This window comes from Rattus norvegicus, chromosome 18 (assembly GCF_021556685.1).
Source record: "Rattus norvegicus strain SHRSP/BbbUtx chromosome 18, alternate assembly SHRSP_T2T, whole genome shotgun sequence".
Lineage (NCBI taxonomy): Eukaryota > Metazoa > Chordata > Mammalia > Rodentia > Muridae > Rattus > Rattus norvegicus.
In genome coordinates, this window is record NC_141551.1 from 3,995,001 (window position 1) to 4,015,734 (window position 20,734).

General features: G+C 46.0%; 1 protein-coding gene across 1 annotated transcript in view; it reads left to right on the forward strand.

Moving 5' to 3' along the window:
- Ttc39c (tetratricopeptide repeat domain 39C) overlaps nucleotides 1-20,734 on the forward strand; it is a 119,339-nt gene that overhangs the window by 420 nt on the left and 98,185 nt on the right.

A 20,734-nucleotide genomic window follows, 5' to 3' on the forward strand; every position in this document is an offset into this window, starting at 1 on the left:
TATAGAATTGAAAACTAACGGGGTTGGGGATTTAGCTCAGTGGTAGAGCGCTTGCAAGGCCCTAGGTTTGGTCCCCAGCTCCGAAAAAAAGAAAAAAGAAAAAAAAAAAAAAAAGAAAAGAAAACTAACAACATGTACGATCCAGGTTCACTTCTCGCCCCAGGATATAAAGAGCACAGGACTCAAACCTTAGACACAAGGAAGGTGAATTCGCAAAGATGTTCTATACTCCAAGGGAAGCTACAGTAGCCCTAGAGACCCTGGAAGCAATGTAGGCCGGGCCTGGTGCCTTGAACCAGTCAAAAGCGCATTGCGGCTATGGGTACCATCAGCCCTGCCTCAAGAAGGCAAAGTTTAGCTCTGGGAGGCAGAGCACTTTGCCGAAGCCAGGTCCACTGACTTCACTGCAGATGTTATCCGCGCCATGCTGAGAGGGGATGACTGAAGTGCAGTGGATACTGAGAGCGGTACAAAGTACTAGTTTGATTCGGCTGGTGTTCACATGAAGGGAAGCTCTGGGGACCAAGTTTAGACAGATCTTAGCCTGTTTTTTTTTTTATGTCTGTTTTTGCTCTGTTCTGTTTGTTTTGTTTCTAATGTATTTAGTCAGAGGAATTGGGAGTGCCAACAGCTACAACCTTTTTAAATTTTTTTTTCAGTCGTAGTGGTATTCAGTTACCAAAACAATGATTTCTTATGAGCTGGAGCAAAGCCACCCACCCTGTGTGTAATTAGTGTGCATTATGCACCAAGAACCAGCTTTAAATTTTCATTCATTTACGACAACTATCTTATAAGGCAGGGTTTGTGGCTTTTAAAAATAAGGACTGTGGTATCTTGCCTATGTGAGAGGAGGAGACACTGCACATCCTTAAAGATTAGTGTGGGCGTGTGTGTGTGTGTGTGTGTGTGTGTGTGTGTGTGTGTGTGAGAGAGAGAGAGAGAGAGAGACAGACAGAGAGACAGAGACAGAGAGACAGAGACAGACAGAGACAGAGACAAAGAGACAGAGACAGAGAGGCAGAAAGACAGGGAGAGATAGGGAGAGTGCACATGCTATGTTGGTGCCCATGGAGGCAAGAAGAAGGTATCCGTGACGACAGAGCTAGAGTTACCGGTGATCGAGCCACCCATATGGATGCTCAGACCTAAACTCAGATCCCCTTCGGGACAGTAAGTGTTTGTAACCACTGAACCACATCTCCAGCCCAGACACTGCACACTTTAAGGAAAAATCTACATAGCCTTCCATTTCAGTTTTTTCTTTAAAAGATGGGAGTGCAGGGGCTGGGGAGATGACTCCCATCAGTAAAGTGACTGCCACACAGGCATGAGGACCTGAGTCCTGCTAACACCCATGAGAAAGGATGGGCGTGGCACACACCTGTAATCCAGTGCTTGGAGGATGATGCAGAGATGATCTATCTGTAGGCTGGCAGGACAACCAGGCTAGCTAAACTGACAGGTTCAAAGTTCACACAACACCTGCCTCCAAAACTAACGTGAGAGTGAGAGCGAAGGTGTTTGATGTTGCCCTCTGCACATGCACATCTGCACATGCACACATGCACGTGCATGCACACAAAGGAGTTATACGCAGGGGATGGGACTGCGCCGTTGATGTGGGAAAACTCTGATAGGACTTATTTACTGACCGCCAACATCTCCATCCTCTTCCTCTTTACTCGGTTTATTTTCCTCTCCTCCTGCCTTTCTTCCTTTTCAGGCTGGATGGCTGCCCTCCTTGCTGCCCTGGACTTTCCTTCAGCCTTTGTGTATTTCCATCACCTCAGTTCCTTGCGTCTCCTAAGGCTGCTCTTCATCCACACATCCCTGCTAGGTTCTTTGCAGCATCAGCAGTAGAGAAGCTTAGATGTTTGTACTTGGAGGTTGAGCACTACTCAGAATGAGGAGGTTGAAGCTTCCTGTACTCATCTAGGTCCTTGGAATCTTGTTTTTGGTTCCCTTGTAGGAAAGAGATGAGGTTTTCTCTGTCTCTCTTGAAGGGTCTTGCTCATCTCTGCCACATCTTCAGCACACTGACCTTCTTGGCAATCCCCCTTTCAAGACTGCACAAAGGACACTGGGGGGCAGTTTTATGATGTTTCTTGGGCTCTTCTGTACTGCAGTCATTTTTATACAGGGAAGTGCAGAATTGCCCTGTACCTGCCAGGCTCGTCAATGCCTCAGCTCACACAGCGCTCATCTGTGAAGAGCCCCTCCCTGGCTCTGAACCTCCCTTGCCACTGACTCTGGATCAGAGGAGCAGGGTCAGCTAGTGATGGGCATTTGAGGTGCTGTCGTAATGCTGTTAATTATCGTACTAGCCTGAGAGCATCTGTTCCTTTGGTGTGATGCAATGCAGAATAATTACCCTGGATAAAGCCCTCGGGTGGAAAGGAGGTAGGTTTGTGACAGAGGAGATTAATTGCAGTCTGCGACAGCCATTCTCTGGTTTTGGACTCCAGCTGGGTGTCTCTGTATTTCACTCATTATTTTATTTACACACTTACAGAAATGGAGACGTCACAGAAGAGCAAACACTGGCTCCCACAGTAAAGCAGTGCTTGTCCTGCTCCCGTCCATTACATTTTTCTATGTAAGTTGCTTCCTCACAGTGTCTTGGGCATAGCAAATATTCACTGAAGGAAGGATAGGAAGAAACTGCACATGGGAGAGAACTTAAATGCTAAGATTTCCAGACCTAACTCTTCCTAGCACCACTCCTAAAGGCTAATGGGAAATTGATCCATTATCAGTAGATGGAAGACTTTGAGAGAAAGCAGAGTTACTCATCTATTTGGTGCAATGTATGGAAACAACTTACTCTCTTGGGTCTCCAGGATAAATGCATTCAGCACAATCTATGGACTCATAAGAATGACTGTCAGATCTATGCCCAGTGCCTCTATGGATATTTATAATAATAGAAAGGAAAAAGAAACTTATGGTTACAGAGAAGACCACTTTCTAGTTAGAAGAGCCAGATGTTGACACAGCACACCTTCCCTTCATCATGCAATGCCAGGGAGTGATCCTTCCCTTTAAACCTGTGTCTTTACGAGTGCTCATGGCCCTGCTACTTATAGTAAAGACATGTACAGTAAATAGAGCACTAGTCGCTGCTGACCCCTGCCTGTGCATCTCATTCACACCAAAAGGTCAGGTTGAAAGCCAGAGGAGGAAACTGAGACTCAGAATAAGCCCCCAAAGTTACATGGCCATTCCTTATATAATTAGATCAGCCAGGGGGTTCTGACACCAACATGGGGATTTTGTTACACTTGGAGACAGCTAATGTCCTAAAATAAATGGAGATCACCCTGAGCGCCTTTCATGGGTATGAGCCACACACACTCCTACCCAACTCTAACTTTGGACTTTCCCACCCAGGACTGCTGTTCCACTGCACTGCTCACCCCAGCGTGAGGACCAGACCACCATGAGTAGCTCTGCCATTGTAGAGTCTGCAAACTAGTCCATGCTAAGCTTGCCTCCTGTGTGCCTTGCCTTCCCGTGGGAACCACAATAAAGGCCCTCATGGCGTGCTCCTCCTCTTGTAATCTTGAGGTTCTACAAGCTATCTTTTCAATTATAGATTTGCCTTCCCGTGCCTGAATACAAAAGCCTACTGTTGAATTAAATGATCTGTCGGCATTTCTACCCTGCCTTTCATCATTCCGTTCCCAGATAAAAGACATACAGCTTTTATATTTATAAAAATATGCCCTTTAGTGCACTAGAACTGGGTAGAGATCTGCCCTCAGAGCCGTTAGGACCCACTTCTCCATCAATAACTCTGAGGTATTACTTGCCATGTTCCGTCTGGCCAGCCCTCGGGGCCATGTTTTCTTGATTCACCTAACACACGGCATCTTCTCTCTCCCCCTTCCCTCTCTTGCTTCTCCTTTTGGTCTCTCTTCAGATCCCAAGCTCAGAAACCCAAACCCAGCTTTCTTCTGCCCAGCTACAGGCTGTAGGCATCTTTATTCACCAATCAGGTTAACCTGAGTGGGGAGGTTACATAGCATCGCTTGGGGTCTATGTGTGGATTCTCTCATGCCGGGGGCAACTAGTCCTTGGGGCCCAGGATTTAGCATTACAATACACTGCAAAAGACCAAACCTCAATAACCTATGTTTTATTTGTATGATGTGTAGATGCATATATATGTATGCCTGAACATGCATGTGTGCATGTGGTAGGGTCTTTGACTTGCCTGAAGCTCACTGGTTTGGCTAGGCTATCTAGTAAACCCCAGGGGTCTGTCTGTCTCCTGTCCCCCTGAGGGGATTACAAGTGTGTGTCACTGTGCCCATCTTTAATCTTTAACATAAATTCTGAGGTCAGACTCAGGTTCTCATGCTCACCCCTCACTTTGCAACTGACCCATCTCCTCAGACCCAAGTCCTCAGTCAGTTTTAATATGTACCCCCAGCTCAACCTGGCATTAACATCCATCAAAAAACAAATACAAACAGTCAAACAAAAACCCCACAGAACCAGCAGCTGGCTCAGTGCTTAGGAACATGTATCCTCCAGTCTCTTTCAGAAGACTGAGTTTAAGTCCCATCACCTACCTGGGGTGGCTCCCAGCCACCTATAACTCCAGCTTAGCGGGCATCCAACACCTCTGGCCTCTGCAGACACCTGCACTCATGCACATACCTTCCACGCACACATATGATTCAAAATAATAAAAGTAAACATTTAAAAAGCAGGCAGTACCATTCAGAGAAAGCCTCACACTTTGTTTATTGTTGGTTGGTAGTCTCAAAGACAAGACTTCAAAATTCATATTAGCTTCCCATCAAATACCTGAGATAAACAAATTTAGAAAGAAAACATGTTTATGTTGGCTCAGTTTTAGAGGCATAAGTTCATGATGGGTAGGCTCTTGCTTTGGGCCTGTGGCAAGATAGTATAGTATCTATATGGTAAAAGACATGAAGTTACACACACACACACACACACACACACACACACAACACACACACAACACACTCACACACACATACACACACCACACACACACACACCACACACATACACACAACACACTCACACACACACACATACACACACAACACACACACACAACACACACACAACACACACAACACACACATACACACACAACACACACACAACACACACACACAACACACACACATACACCACACACACACACATACACACACACACACACACACACACACACACACACACACACACACATGAACCAGGTAGAAACAGATAAAGGAAAGTAGCTAGGTCTCTGAAATCCCCTCAGGGCATGTCACAACCACCTAAGGACCTTTTCCCAGTGTGAGGACTGGGATTTGAACTTGGGGAGAAACTCAGGATCCAAACCAGTTGAACCTAATGATGGAGAGAAGAGTAACGTGACCCACGAGGACTGTCCAAGGGCCAGAGAGCAACCATTCTTCATACACCACTTAGCTTTGATGGCATTGGGTGGTGAGAAGAAGGTAGTGGTGTTAATTTACATAATTATCTAAAGGGCTTAGGAATGGTTGTGAGAAAGAAAGCTGTGCCTCCCCTCTGGGCAGTGGGCATGTGACACGTGTGCTTTAGAGTGTTTCCCAGCTCCTAGATGGATAATCGTACAGTTATTTATTGTTGAGAAGTTCATTCATATATACAGTGTATTCTGATCATATTCACCCCCTCCTCTCCCTTTCATCAACACCTCTTCTTTCCAGATCCTATTTCCAACTTCAAATTCTTTGTTTTGTAGATTAATAAGTCCAATTTGTGCCACCTTTATACTCCAGGGTATAGGGTCACCCACTGGAGTGTGATCCGCCTACCTAGGCCACAGCCCTCTCTCCCAGCAGCCTCCAGCTGCCATGAGTATCTCAGCTGGAGTGGGCTTTAAGACCTTCCCTCTCTGGGTTGGTCCTGTACAGGAAATCACAGTTAGGGGTTCATGGGTGCAGCAGCCCTGTCACGTCCAGAAGTCCTGCTTCACAGTCGTCCTCCCTGTCCTCTGGCTCTCACTGTCTCTCTTCCCATCTGAGCCTGGGCAGAGGCCAGATGCAGACAGCTACAGTTGTTCTCTGTGCTCTGACTCATGAGGATTAACTGATGTCAACTACAGAAAGAAAGTTTTCTGAAGGGGGCTGACAGCTGTACTTAAATATTGAGAATGCAATTTGATACCATGCCCATCTAACAAGATAAGAGTAATAGTTTCTTCCCTCGGGCCTGTGAGCTTCTCAGCCACAAGTTTTGGGCCAGATATTCAATAACAGTCATAAGTGCCCCCCCCACCTTAGCACAGCCCCTAAATCTAATCAGAAACCAGTTAGTTATGCCATAACACTCCTCTGTTACACTCATGGGTATATCTTGCTATGTGTGCTGGACAGTTTACTGTCAGCTTGACACAGTTGGAGTCACCAGAGGGGAGGAGCCTCATTGAGAAAATCCCTGATAAGGTCAGACTACATGCAGGCCTGTAGGGCATTTTCTTAGAGAGGGCCCGCTCACTGTGGGCTGTGCCATCCCTTGGCTGGCAGGCCTGGGTTCTGTATGAAGGCAGACTGAGGAAGGGCTGGGAGGAGAGGCCCTGATCGATTAGAGTGTAAAGTAAATAAATTAATTAAGAAGAAAAGGAAAGCAGGCTGAGCAAACCATGGTGAGCAATCCAGTAAGCAGCACTCCTCTAATGGCCTCTGCATCAGCTCTTGCCTTCCTGTCCCGACGTCCTTTAGTCATGAATGGTGATTTGGAAGTAAACACTGAATCTCCCTTTTGTCCCCAGTTCCTTAGGGCCTGGTGTTTCATCATAGCAGTAATAATCCTAAACAAGATGCTGTTATGGTTATCACTCACATGGCTCGCTTCTAAGACTGTGATGTTGCTGTGCCCCTCCCCACCCCAGCCAGTGACCTCATGGCACCATCCAGCACTGTGAGAACCGACCAGCTGGGAAGAAACTTCTAGCTCAGTACCAGCTTGATTTCCTTGTCCTGTGACCAAAGTATGTTAGCCTTAGGACTCAGACATTACCAGTGGATGATATCTGTTACATCAGGAATAAAGTCAGCTCAACAGCTAAATCAGCATGCTTACAGCAGATAATTACTCCAAAGACTTCATTTGGAAACAGTAATTAATTACCAAAATAACTTTATTCAGCCTGTGTCCCCTCTGTTCCAGCTCACAGGACCATGGGTTTCCTGGACGATTTTTGTCCTGTCACCTTGTTAGTGAGAAGCAGCTAGCGTTTCCCTGAGTTTAGTGCTTCAGCTCTGATCCTATAGCTCTAATCCCTTCTTGTTTGAAGTGATTTCTGAACACAGGCAGAAAAGCAGCGTTTGGCTGTCCAAATTCCTAACATTAAAATACCACCCAAGCCCCTCACTTTCTGTCAGATACACTTTTCAAAGGAAGCGTAATCACCCCAGTATATCGCCAGCTTTCAGTGATCTGTCATCTAGCAAGACTTAGCTGTCCATATTGAGCTCTGAGTGTCACTGTTAATACTTCGTGTCTAAATAATTGATTTGGGGGTGTCTGTGGGGCCTGTCCAGTGAGATACTCTGCTAGACAGCACACCTAGCCCTTCTGTACTTACACAGGCTTCTAAGAAAGGATAAAGTACAGCAGGCATATTCTTTAGCCTTTATCACTATAATGAATTACCCCACACAGGCTACTTATGAAGAATAAGGAGGTTGGTTTCTCTTGGTACACAGTCCTGGAGGTTCAAGTCCAAGGCTATGTGTTGTAAATGCAGTGGTGAGGCACACGTATCAGAGACATGCTCAGACCTCAAGTCAGAATAGAAAGAGAAACTGAGCTGCTGTCTACTGCAGGGGTATGCCTCCAGGGACTTAAGGAGCTCCCATATGCACCACATTCTAAAGGTAACTCTGTCTAAAGGTAACACTTTTGACCTCTGGAGAGTACTCATGCAGCCAGAAGCAGCTGGTCAGGCAAGTTGGAAGGCCTTGCTCCTGTTGCTGTCAAATAACAAGAAAGAATGAGGTGGTAACAAAGTCCAGTATGGAGTGCCCAGGCTGGACCACCCCTGCTCTCCTCATAGATTTTCTCATCTGCTAAATCCTACCCATCTCCCTCTTTTGTGTCTCTATGTCTCTCCCAACCAGACCTCCTCAGCAGAATATATGCATCTGCTTGTCCCAGATGCTCCTATTTCTGTACAAAGTATTGTCCCCTACAGTGCCACTCAGGCCACGCTCCTGTGTGTCACTCGTCGTCATTCCTGCAGCCAGTCCTTTCAACACTGCCTCTTGCTGTTCCTCAGCTCTGTCCTAGATGAGCATCCTCACTAATCGCCCCATGTCAGGCCGTCCATCTTTCCCAGAGGCCACCCTAGCCAGGTCCCTGCGTTAGTTCTAGCTCTTGTAAGTCATTCATCCCATGGCAGACTACCGGAATTTCTTGCCCCTCCACCCCCAGACAGATCATGTCTGTCAAGACTCTTTTATCAAGAGACAAATTGTTCAAGGCATGCTACAATGAATATGCCTTTGTCATTTATTTTAATCAAGTGAAAGGAGAGAAAGACTTCATACTTTCCTGGAAAGGGATTATAGCAGTCGACAGAAGAGTTTGCATAGCAGGTTTTTATGTCTATGGACTCATGTTCACTTAGATGCTATTGCACTGTGTGCGCTGCACTGCGAAGCTGCACCATTTAAAAGCTTTTGTTATAGCATGTTTTGCTGTGCATTACTAGAGGGTGAACTCAGGACCTCCTGCTTGCTAGGTAAGGGTGCTGCCAGAGTTCTGTCTCCAGACCCCTTTCTTCACCCTTTCATTTGAGACAGGATCTCACTGAGTTGCCAGATTGTCCTCGAATTTCTCATATATCCCAGAAAGGTTTTGAACTTACGTTACTCCTGCCTTGGCCTCCTGAATAGCTTGTATCTTGCTCAAAGTTTTTACAAACTAATCAAGACACTGTCATTATGAGCAGGGACAGGCTCATACAATCTGGAACAATGAGGCCTTCATCCCAGTGTTGGTGAGTAGTGACTTCACCCTGGTGTGGGTTGGGAATGATATTGTAATTAGATACAGTGGGGTGTGGGTGTATATAGTGCGTGCGTGTATTGGTGATAAACTATAGAGAGCTTTCTCTCCTAGGGCCTTATCTCTTGAGAAATGTGTGGGTTAGGAGTTATAAGTATAGAACACAGGGTTCAGTAGCCTAGGTATCACTGGAGTGAGTGTGCCTCCTTTCCCCTGCTGTGCTTTCTTGACAACTCAGGTGTTGGAAGGCCTCTCCTAAAGCCAGCTTGATGCAGTCTGACCATGCCAGCTGTAACTGAGCAGGTCCTGAGTGGACTTGACTCAGAGTTAGCCTATCATGTACCAGGCCAGAATGCTTGCCAGAATACATCAGCACTCTGAGGCCACAGAGGGGACAAGCAATAGAATGAGATTTTAGTCGTCCATCTGATGTCTTAGACTTCAATAGAGGTTAGGCAGAATTGGATCCAAGTTTCTGAGAAGTAACCTAGGCAACAGTGGTCACAGTACACGTCAGAGGGTTGTCTAAGTGGGAGGCTAATCATGTAGTGCTCAGCCGTGTGGCCTTCAACATGAGTGATTTTCAGGTTAACAGAGAGCAGAGGAAGTGAGTTCGGTTTTGTGCTCCCTGCCTCCCAACAACTCCCTCTGTCTCTCTCATTTGGGCAGCTGTCTCATATCCCAGTAGTCCTAGCTTCATTTAGGTTTGGATCCTCCCTCCCCGTTCGCAAACATTCCGGCCTTAAGGCCTAAGCTGGTATTTCATGGCAACTCTATGGCAAACATGCTTTTGCTTGGTACCAAGTGGAGGCCTGGCATTTGTTTGCCTTTTTTATTCTGGTGATGAACTCTGCCTGTCTTGATGGACGACTGAGGCCTGTGGTCTCAGGCTCCAACAGAATTTGAATAACTGTTCCAGTGGCCTGGTGAAAATCACAGGTCTTGCAGTTTCCCTATTCCACTTTTGCTTAAGATGTGTAAAGTTTCTCTTACAGTAAAGCACCTTCTCCTTACAACAAGGCCTCAGGACCCTGTCTCCACCCTAGTGCACCCATCGTGCTACACCCCGTCCTTCAGGCCCCCTGTCTCCCTTCTCTTCACCCAACTCCGTAGACTTGCCCTCACCTTCCCACTGTAGCTCTGTGCTCTTCCGTAGCCATTTTCATGGCTGACCCTTCAGCTTTTGAATGTTAATTTGAATTATCAGTATCTGCTAAAGATGCGCTCTACTGCAGGGAACAGAAATCCAGGCAAGCTGCATGTAGCATTAAAGAAATCAAAGTTTGATTGTCTTCATTCAGACATCTTTTTAAAATGGCTTACTTCCATCAGTGCTTTTTTTGAAAAAAAAAAAAAAAAAAAACTTTGATGTTTGAAATTTTTATTTTGTGTGATGAGGGGAAGGGGGAGTGTGGATGTCACAGTGCGATGGAGAGGTCAATCTGTCCTTCTACCATACGGGTTCCAGGCATCCAACTCAGGTCATGAATGTTGGCAGCAAGTGCCTTTCCCTCCTGGGCCACCCTGCCAGTCTTACTGCAGTCTTACTGCGGTCTTACATGCATGTCCTGACAGGTAGCTTTTTGACTTGGTTCAGCTTCCCAGCAACACCATCACGGACCCAGCCCGTCCAAGATTTCAGCTTTACCAACGTCATTCATCCTCACTTGTGCTCTTGGTCTCAAAATGGTGGCTCATTCATTTCGTTTGAGGAAAGGAGAATTTACAGATTGAACTAAGGATCCTAAGTTGGGGAACATATCCTGGGTTATGCAGATGGGCTCAGTCTTTTTGTATAGACCCTTAAATGTGGGCTTTTTCCTGTGCATGAACAAAAAGAGCCTTGGGGACAGGGCTGGTGGGGTAGGAGTGACACTCGTTGGCTTTGAAGATGAAAGGAGAGGCCACATGCCAAGGAACGTCAGTAGACTTTTAAGCTTAAGTCGTCTCCTATTGTCTGGTCGGGGGGACTCGACTGGGTTTAGTAGATGACCTGTGGTGGGTTCTGGGTGACAGGGCCATGGGAGGGTGACTGTGTATGCTGAGTTACTAACTTCTGTAGTTACAACAGCAGCCGGTGATAACTAAGAACCAGTACTATCATGTGCCTTAGCAGGACATTCCTCCGATTCTCTCCCTCCTAAGGCCTCTCTGGTGGACCCAGCCCCACACCTTTGAAACAGAGCTTGCATGGCTACAAGGAAGCACATGGCCACGAGGGCACCATTTTCCAGACTATAAAATAAACAATTCCTTTTCTCGGGGCCTCATAGGACACCCAAACTCAGGTAAGATAGTCTTTTTATTGGCTCCAGGGTTCTTATATTCCCCTATCACTGCACCCAGCTTTTGACCAGTCTAGAATTATTTTAGGAAGGCTAAGCTTCCTACTCCAAGCTTCTGGGAAGTTTACAAACTGTTAAAAACCCATCTTCCTCAAGTGAGTAATTAACATGTTCTTCATGGGTTTCTGGCAACTTAAGTATTATGTGATCGTTTCAAATTACATACTTTATTAATGACTATTTCTAAATGGCATTGTGATTTATGCTAATTGGAAGGGATTCATCACCTTAAAGAACCGTGCTATGTTTGGTATGCAGCTCAGTTGGTGAAGTGCTTAGTGTGTGTTTGGCAAGCACAAAGCCCTGGGTTTGGTCCCCAGCACTACACCAAGCAGTCTTCTGATAGTTCACTCCTGTAATCTCAACACTAGGGAGGTAGAGGCAGGAGGATCAGGACTTCAAGGTTATCCTTGGCTACATAGCTTGAAGCCATAGTTTAATCTCTGGGAACCCTGTGTCGGAAGAACAGAACCAACTCCCAAGTTGTTCCTTGATCTCCTCGTGGCACCATGACATGGGAGAGCATGTGTGTGTTCACGTAGAGGCTAAAGATCACTTCAGTGTCGTTGCTGAAACAGTATTCACCCAGATGAGGCCTCTGACTGGCCCAGAACCACTAACTGGGTTGTGCTGGCTAGCAGCCAGCGGCAGGAGTCTGCCTGCCTCTGCCTCCGCAGTGCTGGGATTACAGTGCCTGCCATTTTTACATGTGTTCTGGGAGTCAGACTCAGGTTCTCTCACTTGTAAGGCAGTCAGTTTACCAACTGAGGCAGCTCCCCACCCCTGCTCGGATGTTAGTGGTGGTGCCTTGGTGTGTACCCCAGGCTAGCCTCCTTCAGTCTCCAGGTGCCGGGGTTACAGGCTGGCACCCCAACCCCAGCCTGTTCATCCTTTTCCTGTTTGTCCCACTGTGCCTTCTGGGACATGCACTGAAGTGTACTGACATAGTTTACTTTTTGGCTTTGTTCTCTGTTACATTAAAAGTACTTAGCTGCATATAAGCACTAAATTTTAAAAATTGTGCATAAATCCCATGCCTCTTGAAACAATTTTATTCAAGTGAAATGCAAGCTCTTAGTCAAAGTCTGGCTGTGTGAAGGCCACTTGCTCCGAATCTGACCAGCTTGAAAGGCCTAGCTGGAGTACAAGGGAGATCTGAGGAGGAAGAGGAGCTGGCAGCCAGGTTGCTCTGTGCAGACAGCCAAGAAAAGAGATTAGGGGCCTGGTTCTCAAGGACAGTAAGGATATATGACTTTTGCTTTAACACACCGAAAAAAAAGAGAAAGAGACATTCCTATGGTAGATGTTTCAGAGTGAAGAAGGTTGCAGGTGCAGATTATGTGGAATCTGTTCACTGTGTTACAAGGAACGTGTTTTCAAAGATGTTAGCCTGCTGCTTACTCCCAACTGCCCTTAAAGGAGTGATGTTACTGACATGATTGAATGTGCATTAGTGTAAATGAGCTTGCCTCTTAACCAGGGCAATAGGCATGACCTTGGGCTGGTCACTTACCTGTGGTGTCTCTTGTTCCTAATGTATATAAAGCAGAGGACAGTACCCACTTGGTTGTCATGGAGCTGTCCTGATGGTTAGATGAAAATGGCCTGTTCAGACTGTGGCTGACGCAGATGGTAGCCTGTTCAGACTGTGGCCGACGCAGATGGTAGCCTGTTCAGACTGTGGCTGACGCAGATGGTAGCCTGTTCAGAACTGTGGCCGACACAGATGGTAGCCTGTTCAGACTGTGGCCGACGCAGATGGTAGCCTGCTCAGACTGTGGCCGACGCAGATGGTAGCCTGTTCAGACTGTGGCTGACGCAGATGGTAGCCTGTTCAGACTGTGGCCGACGCAGATGGTAGTCTGTTCAGACTGTGGCTGACGCAGATGGTAGTCTGCAGGAAGCAGAGGGCAACTGAATTGCTGGAAGCGGTTCTCTGACCTGCTGAGCTGCCTGCAGGCTGTGCAGTACGCTCCAGGTCCCCAGCTTTGTGAGCTGTCACCCATGCTCTGCTGGGCTTCGGTGACATAGCCGTCTTTGAGTCATCTGTGCTCCTGTAGTAATTCCTTTAAGAAACTCCAGTGAAACTCTTTGGCTCACCAAGTTGGACTTTGGTGCTCTCCTTCTTGGTTCTGTTGTTGGCTCAGCATCCAAGTCCGTGCTTGTTCACAGCTTGGCAGGAGTGATGTCACACAGCAATTGCAGCAGGACAATGATGTCCATGTGCTCAGATGGTCCCTAGATCTAAAAGTAAAGCCTAACTGTGTAACTCCTACAGGAAAACACTTGTTTAAAGTTAAGGTTGCATTAAAGGAAAGTTGCATAGTTGTGACACCAAATTATTCAGAAAAGAAACTGACTGCATTTCATCGAAATTATTCTCATTGAAAGGGGGGAAGGCAGGCACAGATGGGAGAAGGAGTTGTAAATTGTTGGTCTGAAGATAGGACGGTAAACAGCATATGTAATAGCTCTCAGTGCAGTAAAGCAATAGGTAGGGGCCTGAGAACTAGCTCAGTGATGAAAAGAACTTGCTGTTCTTTCAGAGGACCCAAGTTCAGTTCCCAGAACCCATATCTGGTTTCTCATAACCAACTGTGACTTGAGTTCCAGGAGATCTAGTGCCCTCTTCCAGCTTCTTCAGATACTTGCACTCGCGCGCGCACGCACACACACACACACACACACACACGCACGCACGCACGCACGCACGCACGCACGCACACGCACACTTTAATCGAACCCCCAAAACATCAGAGTTGAACAGACAAATTCACTTATGTTTTTCATGTCAGTTAAGTATGTGAAAATGTTCTCAACATTATTACCCAAAAGAAATACAGAGAGTGACCCTACGAGGTGGGCACTGCACACCTCTTGGGCATGCCAGGCCTTGGTGCATTTGGATGTCCAGCTAATCCAGCATAGAAATTTCTGTGCCACTGTTGGAGATGGAAATGATTCACTTAGGAAGATGATTGGCAGGCTCTTTGGCAGATACGCATGTATTGATCATATAATCTATTCACCCTGATAACCAACCATAAGAAAGGATGTAAATGTCTATAGATACAAATGCTTAAACATCCAAGGCAGATTTATCTGTAAAAGGAAAAACTGAAGGAGAGCCATGGATACATGAGTATGCTGTAATATATCCGTTTAATGGAGCACTGCTCAGCAATAGAGGTAAGCTATCAGTCCGTGCTCCAGGTTCGATGCTCATGCTGAAAGAAAGCCATACGAACACTGTAAAGAGTCTGTCCTGTAAGAGTCCATTGATATGAAAGTCCAACTTACAGCGACAAAGCAAATGGGTGGCATCTGGGGACAGGTTAGGGCTTGGGGACAATGGGACAGAGGGATGACAGAGCAGCTATGGAAACTGCTGAGGTGATGATGCATATGTTCAGCATCTTGATGGCGGCTATGGCTTTCCTGACTTACACATAGTCAAAGCATGTCAACTAGTTGCTTTTCAGTCTGGGTGGCGTGTTCCCTGTCGCTACACAGGAGCTAGGTGCAGGTCTTCCCAGAACCCAGGAAGTGCTGAGGTTATCTGGGAAGGGTCTCAACCTTCTTATGCTGTGACACTGTAAAACATGCCCTCATATTGTGGTGACTCCCAACCATAAAACTATTTTTGTTGCTACTTCATAACTGTAATTTTGCTACTGTTATGACTCGTAAGTGTAAATATCTATGTTTTCCGATGATCTTAGGCAAACCCTGCGAAAGGGTTGTTAGTCCTCAAGGGGTTGCAACCCACAGGTAGAGAACCTCTGTTTTAGAGTCTTGCCTCTGTGGACATGATGTCATATTCTAAGCACAAATAGGTCACTGTGTCATTTTCCCCAGGTTTGACTCAGAAATTCATTGTAAGCATAGATGATTGTGTAGTTAACTTGGCTGACTAAGGTCTCAGTGAATAGAAGAAAGTATGTTTGAAAGTTCTATTGTCCAACTGAAGTACTGTGGCCATCCATCTGTTAGCAAATACAGATGGTCCTACCCACAGTGTGTCCATTTTCCCCTTTGTGTGTATGCATATGTGTGTGCTTTTGCATGTATATCTATGTGTATATGCATGTTTACATGTGTGCACATATATGTGTGTGCTTGTGAGTGGAGGCCAGAGGACAGATAGCCTTAGGTATTGCTTCTCAGGTGATGTCCAAGTTGTTTGTTCGAGACAGTCTCTCACTGGCCTGAGCTCACCAAGTAGTCTAGGTCAGCTGGTCAGTTTGCCTGTCTCCTCTTCCCCAGTGTTGGAATTGCAAGTGCTCCCTGCTACACACCACTTTGTGATGTGGGTTCTGGGGACTGAATGGAGGTCGTTGTACTTTCAAGGTTGTGGGACAAAACTTTTCCTGGGGGAAAGGAACAATACACATGCCTACTCTCCCCAGATAGGAAACTCATGACACATCAAAGTATACCCAAGTATACCACTCAAGTGACTCTTAGTGAACAATGTGTTTTTGTGGGGTTGCTTACAGAAGTATGGGTGAGGGGTCACTTACATGATTAGGGACAACTCAAGGGCAGCTGTGTCACCACAACCCACTCCCGGATGGGTGACAGTTCACAGAACTGGGAGCCTGGAGCACACTGCACAGCTTGCAGGCAGCTCAATGTGTTAGAAAGTGACCTTTTCAGGTGCCTCAGTTGGTCTAAACCCCGCTCCAGGCAGCTTGGCTGGTGCTTGCTTCTTGCGGTCAGCTGGTCTGGTCTCAGCTTTTCTCTTCTCTGAGTCTTCTTTGCAGTTTAGCTTCATTCAGTCTGAGAGGAATGCTCAGCTTTTATTGCTTACTCTGGAGGGGAGGGACCTAGTGAATCTGGTTGATTTCAGGGACTTCCTAAAGCTATTTTGAGTTGGTTGCCTTCCTGCTGAAAGAGCTTCCTTGCAGGATGGAACATTTTAATCTGGGAGGAAACTATTCCAGAACAGCAAGACAAGCACTTCATCAGGTGAGCTATCTCCCAGCCCCACAATGTTTCTGTTGTACAGTGGTACAAAACGGTGCGTGTTTAATGGGAGCCATACCTCACAGTTTGCATTTTGGTTTTTCACCATGGTTTTTCATCCTGTGCTGTGGATAGTCAAATGAGGCTTGGGGGTGGCAGCAAGCCACAGCTCCCAGTTAGCACATGATAACAAAGGGAGCCAAGTTGTATTCTGCAGTGCGTTGTGTAGCTGATGGAATTGTCTTTACCTGGTCTTAAAATAGGGGCCATATTTAGTCATTTATTTGTGATGTCCTAGGTGTATGTGTGCAGTAGTGATCAAACCAGATGTGTGGTGCTTTCTTTCCAAAGCTGTAGAGAAAGGAAATTTAAAAATAAGTGCACAATTACACATTACAATAAGTTGAAAAGATTACAGATGCAAAGTGGCAGAGAAAGCTGCTGGGTAATTTCAGTTCTCTCCAGAAACAAAAAAAGGCGTTGCTCCAGTGCCCTCTAATTGTAGCTGCTTTTCTGTGCTGTGCCTTAGTAGTAATTATGCCGGCTTGACATTGTCAGGCTATGAGTGGGGCAACCTGCCTGACAAGCAAGGCCTGAACGCGCGCTCTCTCTCTCTCTCTCCCCCCCACCCCCGGAGCTACTGAGTCACTGCAACTTGCCAGAGCCTGCTGCCAGCCACTTCAGCCACTTCAGGTGACTGCGTGGCTCCTGGACACACAAGGGCCAGCTGCAGAGTCTGACCTCACTCAGCCTCAGCCTCAGCCACGGCCACAGCCACGGCCACGGCCACAGTCACAGCCACAGCCACAGCCATGAATGTCAGCTCAATCTTCAGAGGAGAAATGACGGCTTTGTTTCAGAGTTTGTGCTTATTGCCTGGCTCCCTCCCTGCCTCTGGCCCTTTCACAGCTGTATTTGTCTTTTGGAAGAGCAATCTTGCCTCCAGCCAAGAAAAGGCAAGTACTGTGGTTGCCCCTGAGATGTCTCAAACCACTGTTGTGACAAATGACTTATCAAGAGGAATTGGTGTTTCCAATTCCGTTTGAGGTTTCTGTCTTGGCATCAATGGACAGGTTAAATTTGAAGGAGTTGAAGGAGTTTGCAACCCCAAAAGAACAACAATACCAACCAACCAGAGCTCCCAGGTACTAAGCCACCACTCAAAGAGTATACATGGACAGACTCATGGCTCCAGCTGCATATGAGCAGAGGATGGCTTTGTTGGTACCAATGTGAGGAGAAGCCCTTGGTCCTGCCAAGGTTGGACTCCCAGTGTAGGGGAATGTCAGGGGAGAGAGCTGGGAAGGGGTTGGTGGTTTGGTGGGGGAACAACCTTATAGAAGCAGGGACAAGGGTTATAGGATAGGACATTTATGGACAGGAAACCAGGAAAGGGGATAACATTTGAAATGTAAATTAAAAATATCCAATAAAAAATTCTAAACTGAGTCAAAAGAGATAAAAAGCTTTGGGATATAATATAGACAAGATATATAAGGGAAATAATGCATTCAGACTAGAGTCTAGGATGGGGAATCACTGTGTTTAGTTGTGTGTCCTCTGCTGAGCTCACCAGCACCCCACAGTAAACTTCAAGCCCACGGACATACAGAAGGCCCTGGCTAACCTTGGTGGGCCACAAAACAAAGCAAACAGACAACAGTGTCCCAGAGAGAGGGAGCTGTGGGCATGGGGTGCTGCTATTAGGGTTATGGAAGATGAGGTTCAGTCTGCACACTGTACATATGTGAAGTTAGTTTTGAAGGTAATAAAAAGGACGTTTTCACTGTGAATTTCTATGAGCCATGAAAACTTTTTTTTTTTTTTTGGTTTTTGGTTTTTGTTTGTTTTGAGGTTTTTTGGTCTGTGCCATTTGTGGAAAGTTCATCTAAAATTTTTAACACAAATATGACATGTCAAAGGTTCCCAAGGAGGATTGGGTACAAATGTATCCATTAATGTTACGTTAACATAAACTCTCTGCTATGGTATGACATTTCCACAGATGCTCAACAAACTCCTGTAGTATCCATAACCACAACTGCCAAAAAGAGTTAGAACCTGACCTTTGTCTGTCTATGCAGCGCAGGGGATCAAACCCAGGGCCTGGCACTTGCTATGCTGCTCAGCTGTGTCCCCATCCCATAGCCCTCCTTTATACATCAAGTGACTTAGTAGACAGTTGCTTTGTGGACATTGAACTTGTACTTGTTTGACATGTATGAAAATGACAAAAGTGAAATCACCATGAATTTCTGTTAAGACTCGTGCGAAGCTCAGAGCACAGCTGTCCCGATGTGATGTTGGAATAGAATCCCCCATTCCCCTTTTGCTGCTGTGAGTGAAATAGGAAGTCAAAGTTCACTTCCCATAAATATTTGAAGAATGCCACAATTAGCAGTGGTTATTCTGGGTAATTGTTACACTGCACAGCATAATCAAAGCCAAAAACCTTTTAAAAATTAAACGACAACCAGTTCACTTATCTTGGGAACCAGGTTAGAAAAAAAAAAAACTCCATTTGCTGTGTGTTTTGAGGGATCCTGTGATGACACTGATTGTCAAATAGAAAGCTTCATATCAGTCAGAAGCAAATTGCTAAAATTAACACGGTTTTTCTGTCTGAGACTTGGCTGGGCAAGTTTCTCTTAAAAATATATATTTATATATGCATATATTTGTATATATATTTATATGTATATATAAATATGTATACACACATTTGTTTATATACACATATATGTACATATACATATATTTGTACACACACACACATATATATGTATGTGTGTACATGACTGTACATGACATAGATGTGTGGGTATACATGTGGAGGAGAACGTTTCTATCTAATTCTTCAGAGCTGGAGTTACAGTTACTTGCAGGATGCTTGCCCTCTTACATAAGTGCTGGGATCCAAATCCAGTCTTTATGACCGTTCAGCTGGTGCCTTAATGGCTGGATCATTTCTCCTGTCTCTTGGGGAAACATTTATGCTATTAGGTCTGTGAATTCCTAAAAGGTTCTGAAGTTGTAGAAAGAAAACAGCAAGAGATAAGGGAAGATGGGGAGGGTAACACCCTTATAGAAGGGGAGGGAGAGGGGTTAGGGGGCTGTGGAAAGGGAATAACATTTGAAATGTAAATAAGAAATACCCAATTTAATAAAAATGAAAAAAAACTGGGACACAATCTGTCCATGCAGAACGTTTTCATTATCAGTCCTTAGGTATCTCGGCATGAGACATAGAAAGAAATGTAAATACATATTTTTTCACTAAACAGCACCTTGCTTTTGTCCTTAGTGCCCTCCTCTGAGGTAAGACAGAGACGATTGCAGTAAGCAGAGGCCTCAGACTGCGTCTGTGTGATCAGTGAGAATGGCAGATGCTGTAAGAGCGCTTGGGAAATCTGTTAGGAACTTTAAACAGAAAACAAACAGATCTTTGTACTTGTCTGGGGATTGGGAGAAGCAAAGAGAACTTACCCAGGGCATTCCTCAGCCGGATTTGAATCCACGTGCTTCTCTACAGGACACGCAGGGCTCATGCCCACACTGACTGAGGGAGGCAGCAGCCGTTAGGAAGTATCAGTTGGCCCAGGGTCAAGGCTTTAGAATCCTGTCACTGTGCTGCTGCAGTGGACACAGCCTGCTGCGCTGTGCCTCCACGGCTCTGCTGCTCGCTCACAGAAGCTACGAAAGGCCTTGTAGGAGTAGACCTTGACCTTGGTTGCACTAAGTCATCACTGGAGAACTTGGCAAATGCTAATATCTGTTCTCCACCCTCAGAGATCCTGATTGATTCACTGCCGGCTGCTGGCCCAGATGTCAGTGATTGCAGAGTCTGAGGATGTTCCAAAGTTCTCTCAGGACACTGATTCTAGTACCCTGTGTGGGAGATTTATATGGTCGCTTCTGCAGTTAAGACCCAAAATGCTTCTGTCAACCTGAAAGTCTCCTTTGCACTGCGCCATCTTGACATATCACCCACTCAGCTTGGAGCTGTCGTCCTCAACCCACATGGTGGCTTGAATGACCAGTGTTCCCCATGAGTTTACACATGTGCACATTTAGTCCCTAGGTAGTGATGCTGCTGGGGGGAGTTGTGGAACCTTTAACGTAGAGCCTTGCTCGAGGAAGTGTGTCACTGGGGCTGGGCTTTGATTGTGCAGTCTTACTTCCTGTTTTCTCTCTGCTTCCTGTTCTAGCTCTCATGTCTGTCACTGTCAACCATGCCTCCCCTCCAAGATGGACTCCTATCCCTCTGCATAAGCCAAAATAAACACTTCCTCCCATAAGGCACTGTTGGTCAGGGTGTTTTCAGTCTGTCATGTCCAAAGTGTTCTGGAAATGGAATCCTTCAGTGGGTGTGACTTCTTATCAGTATAATG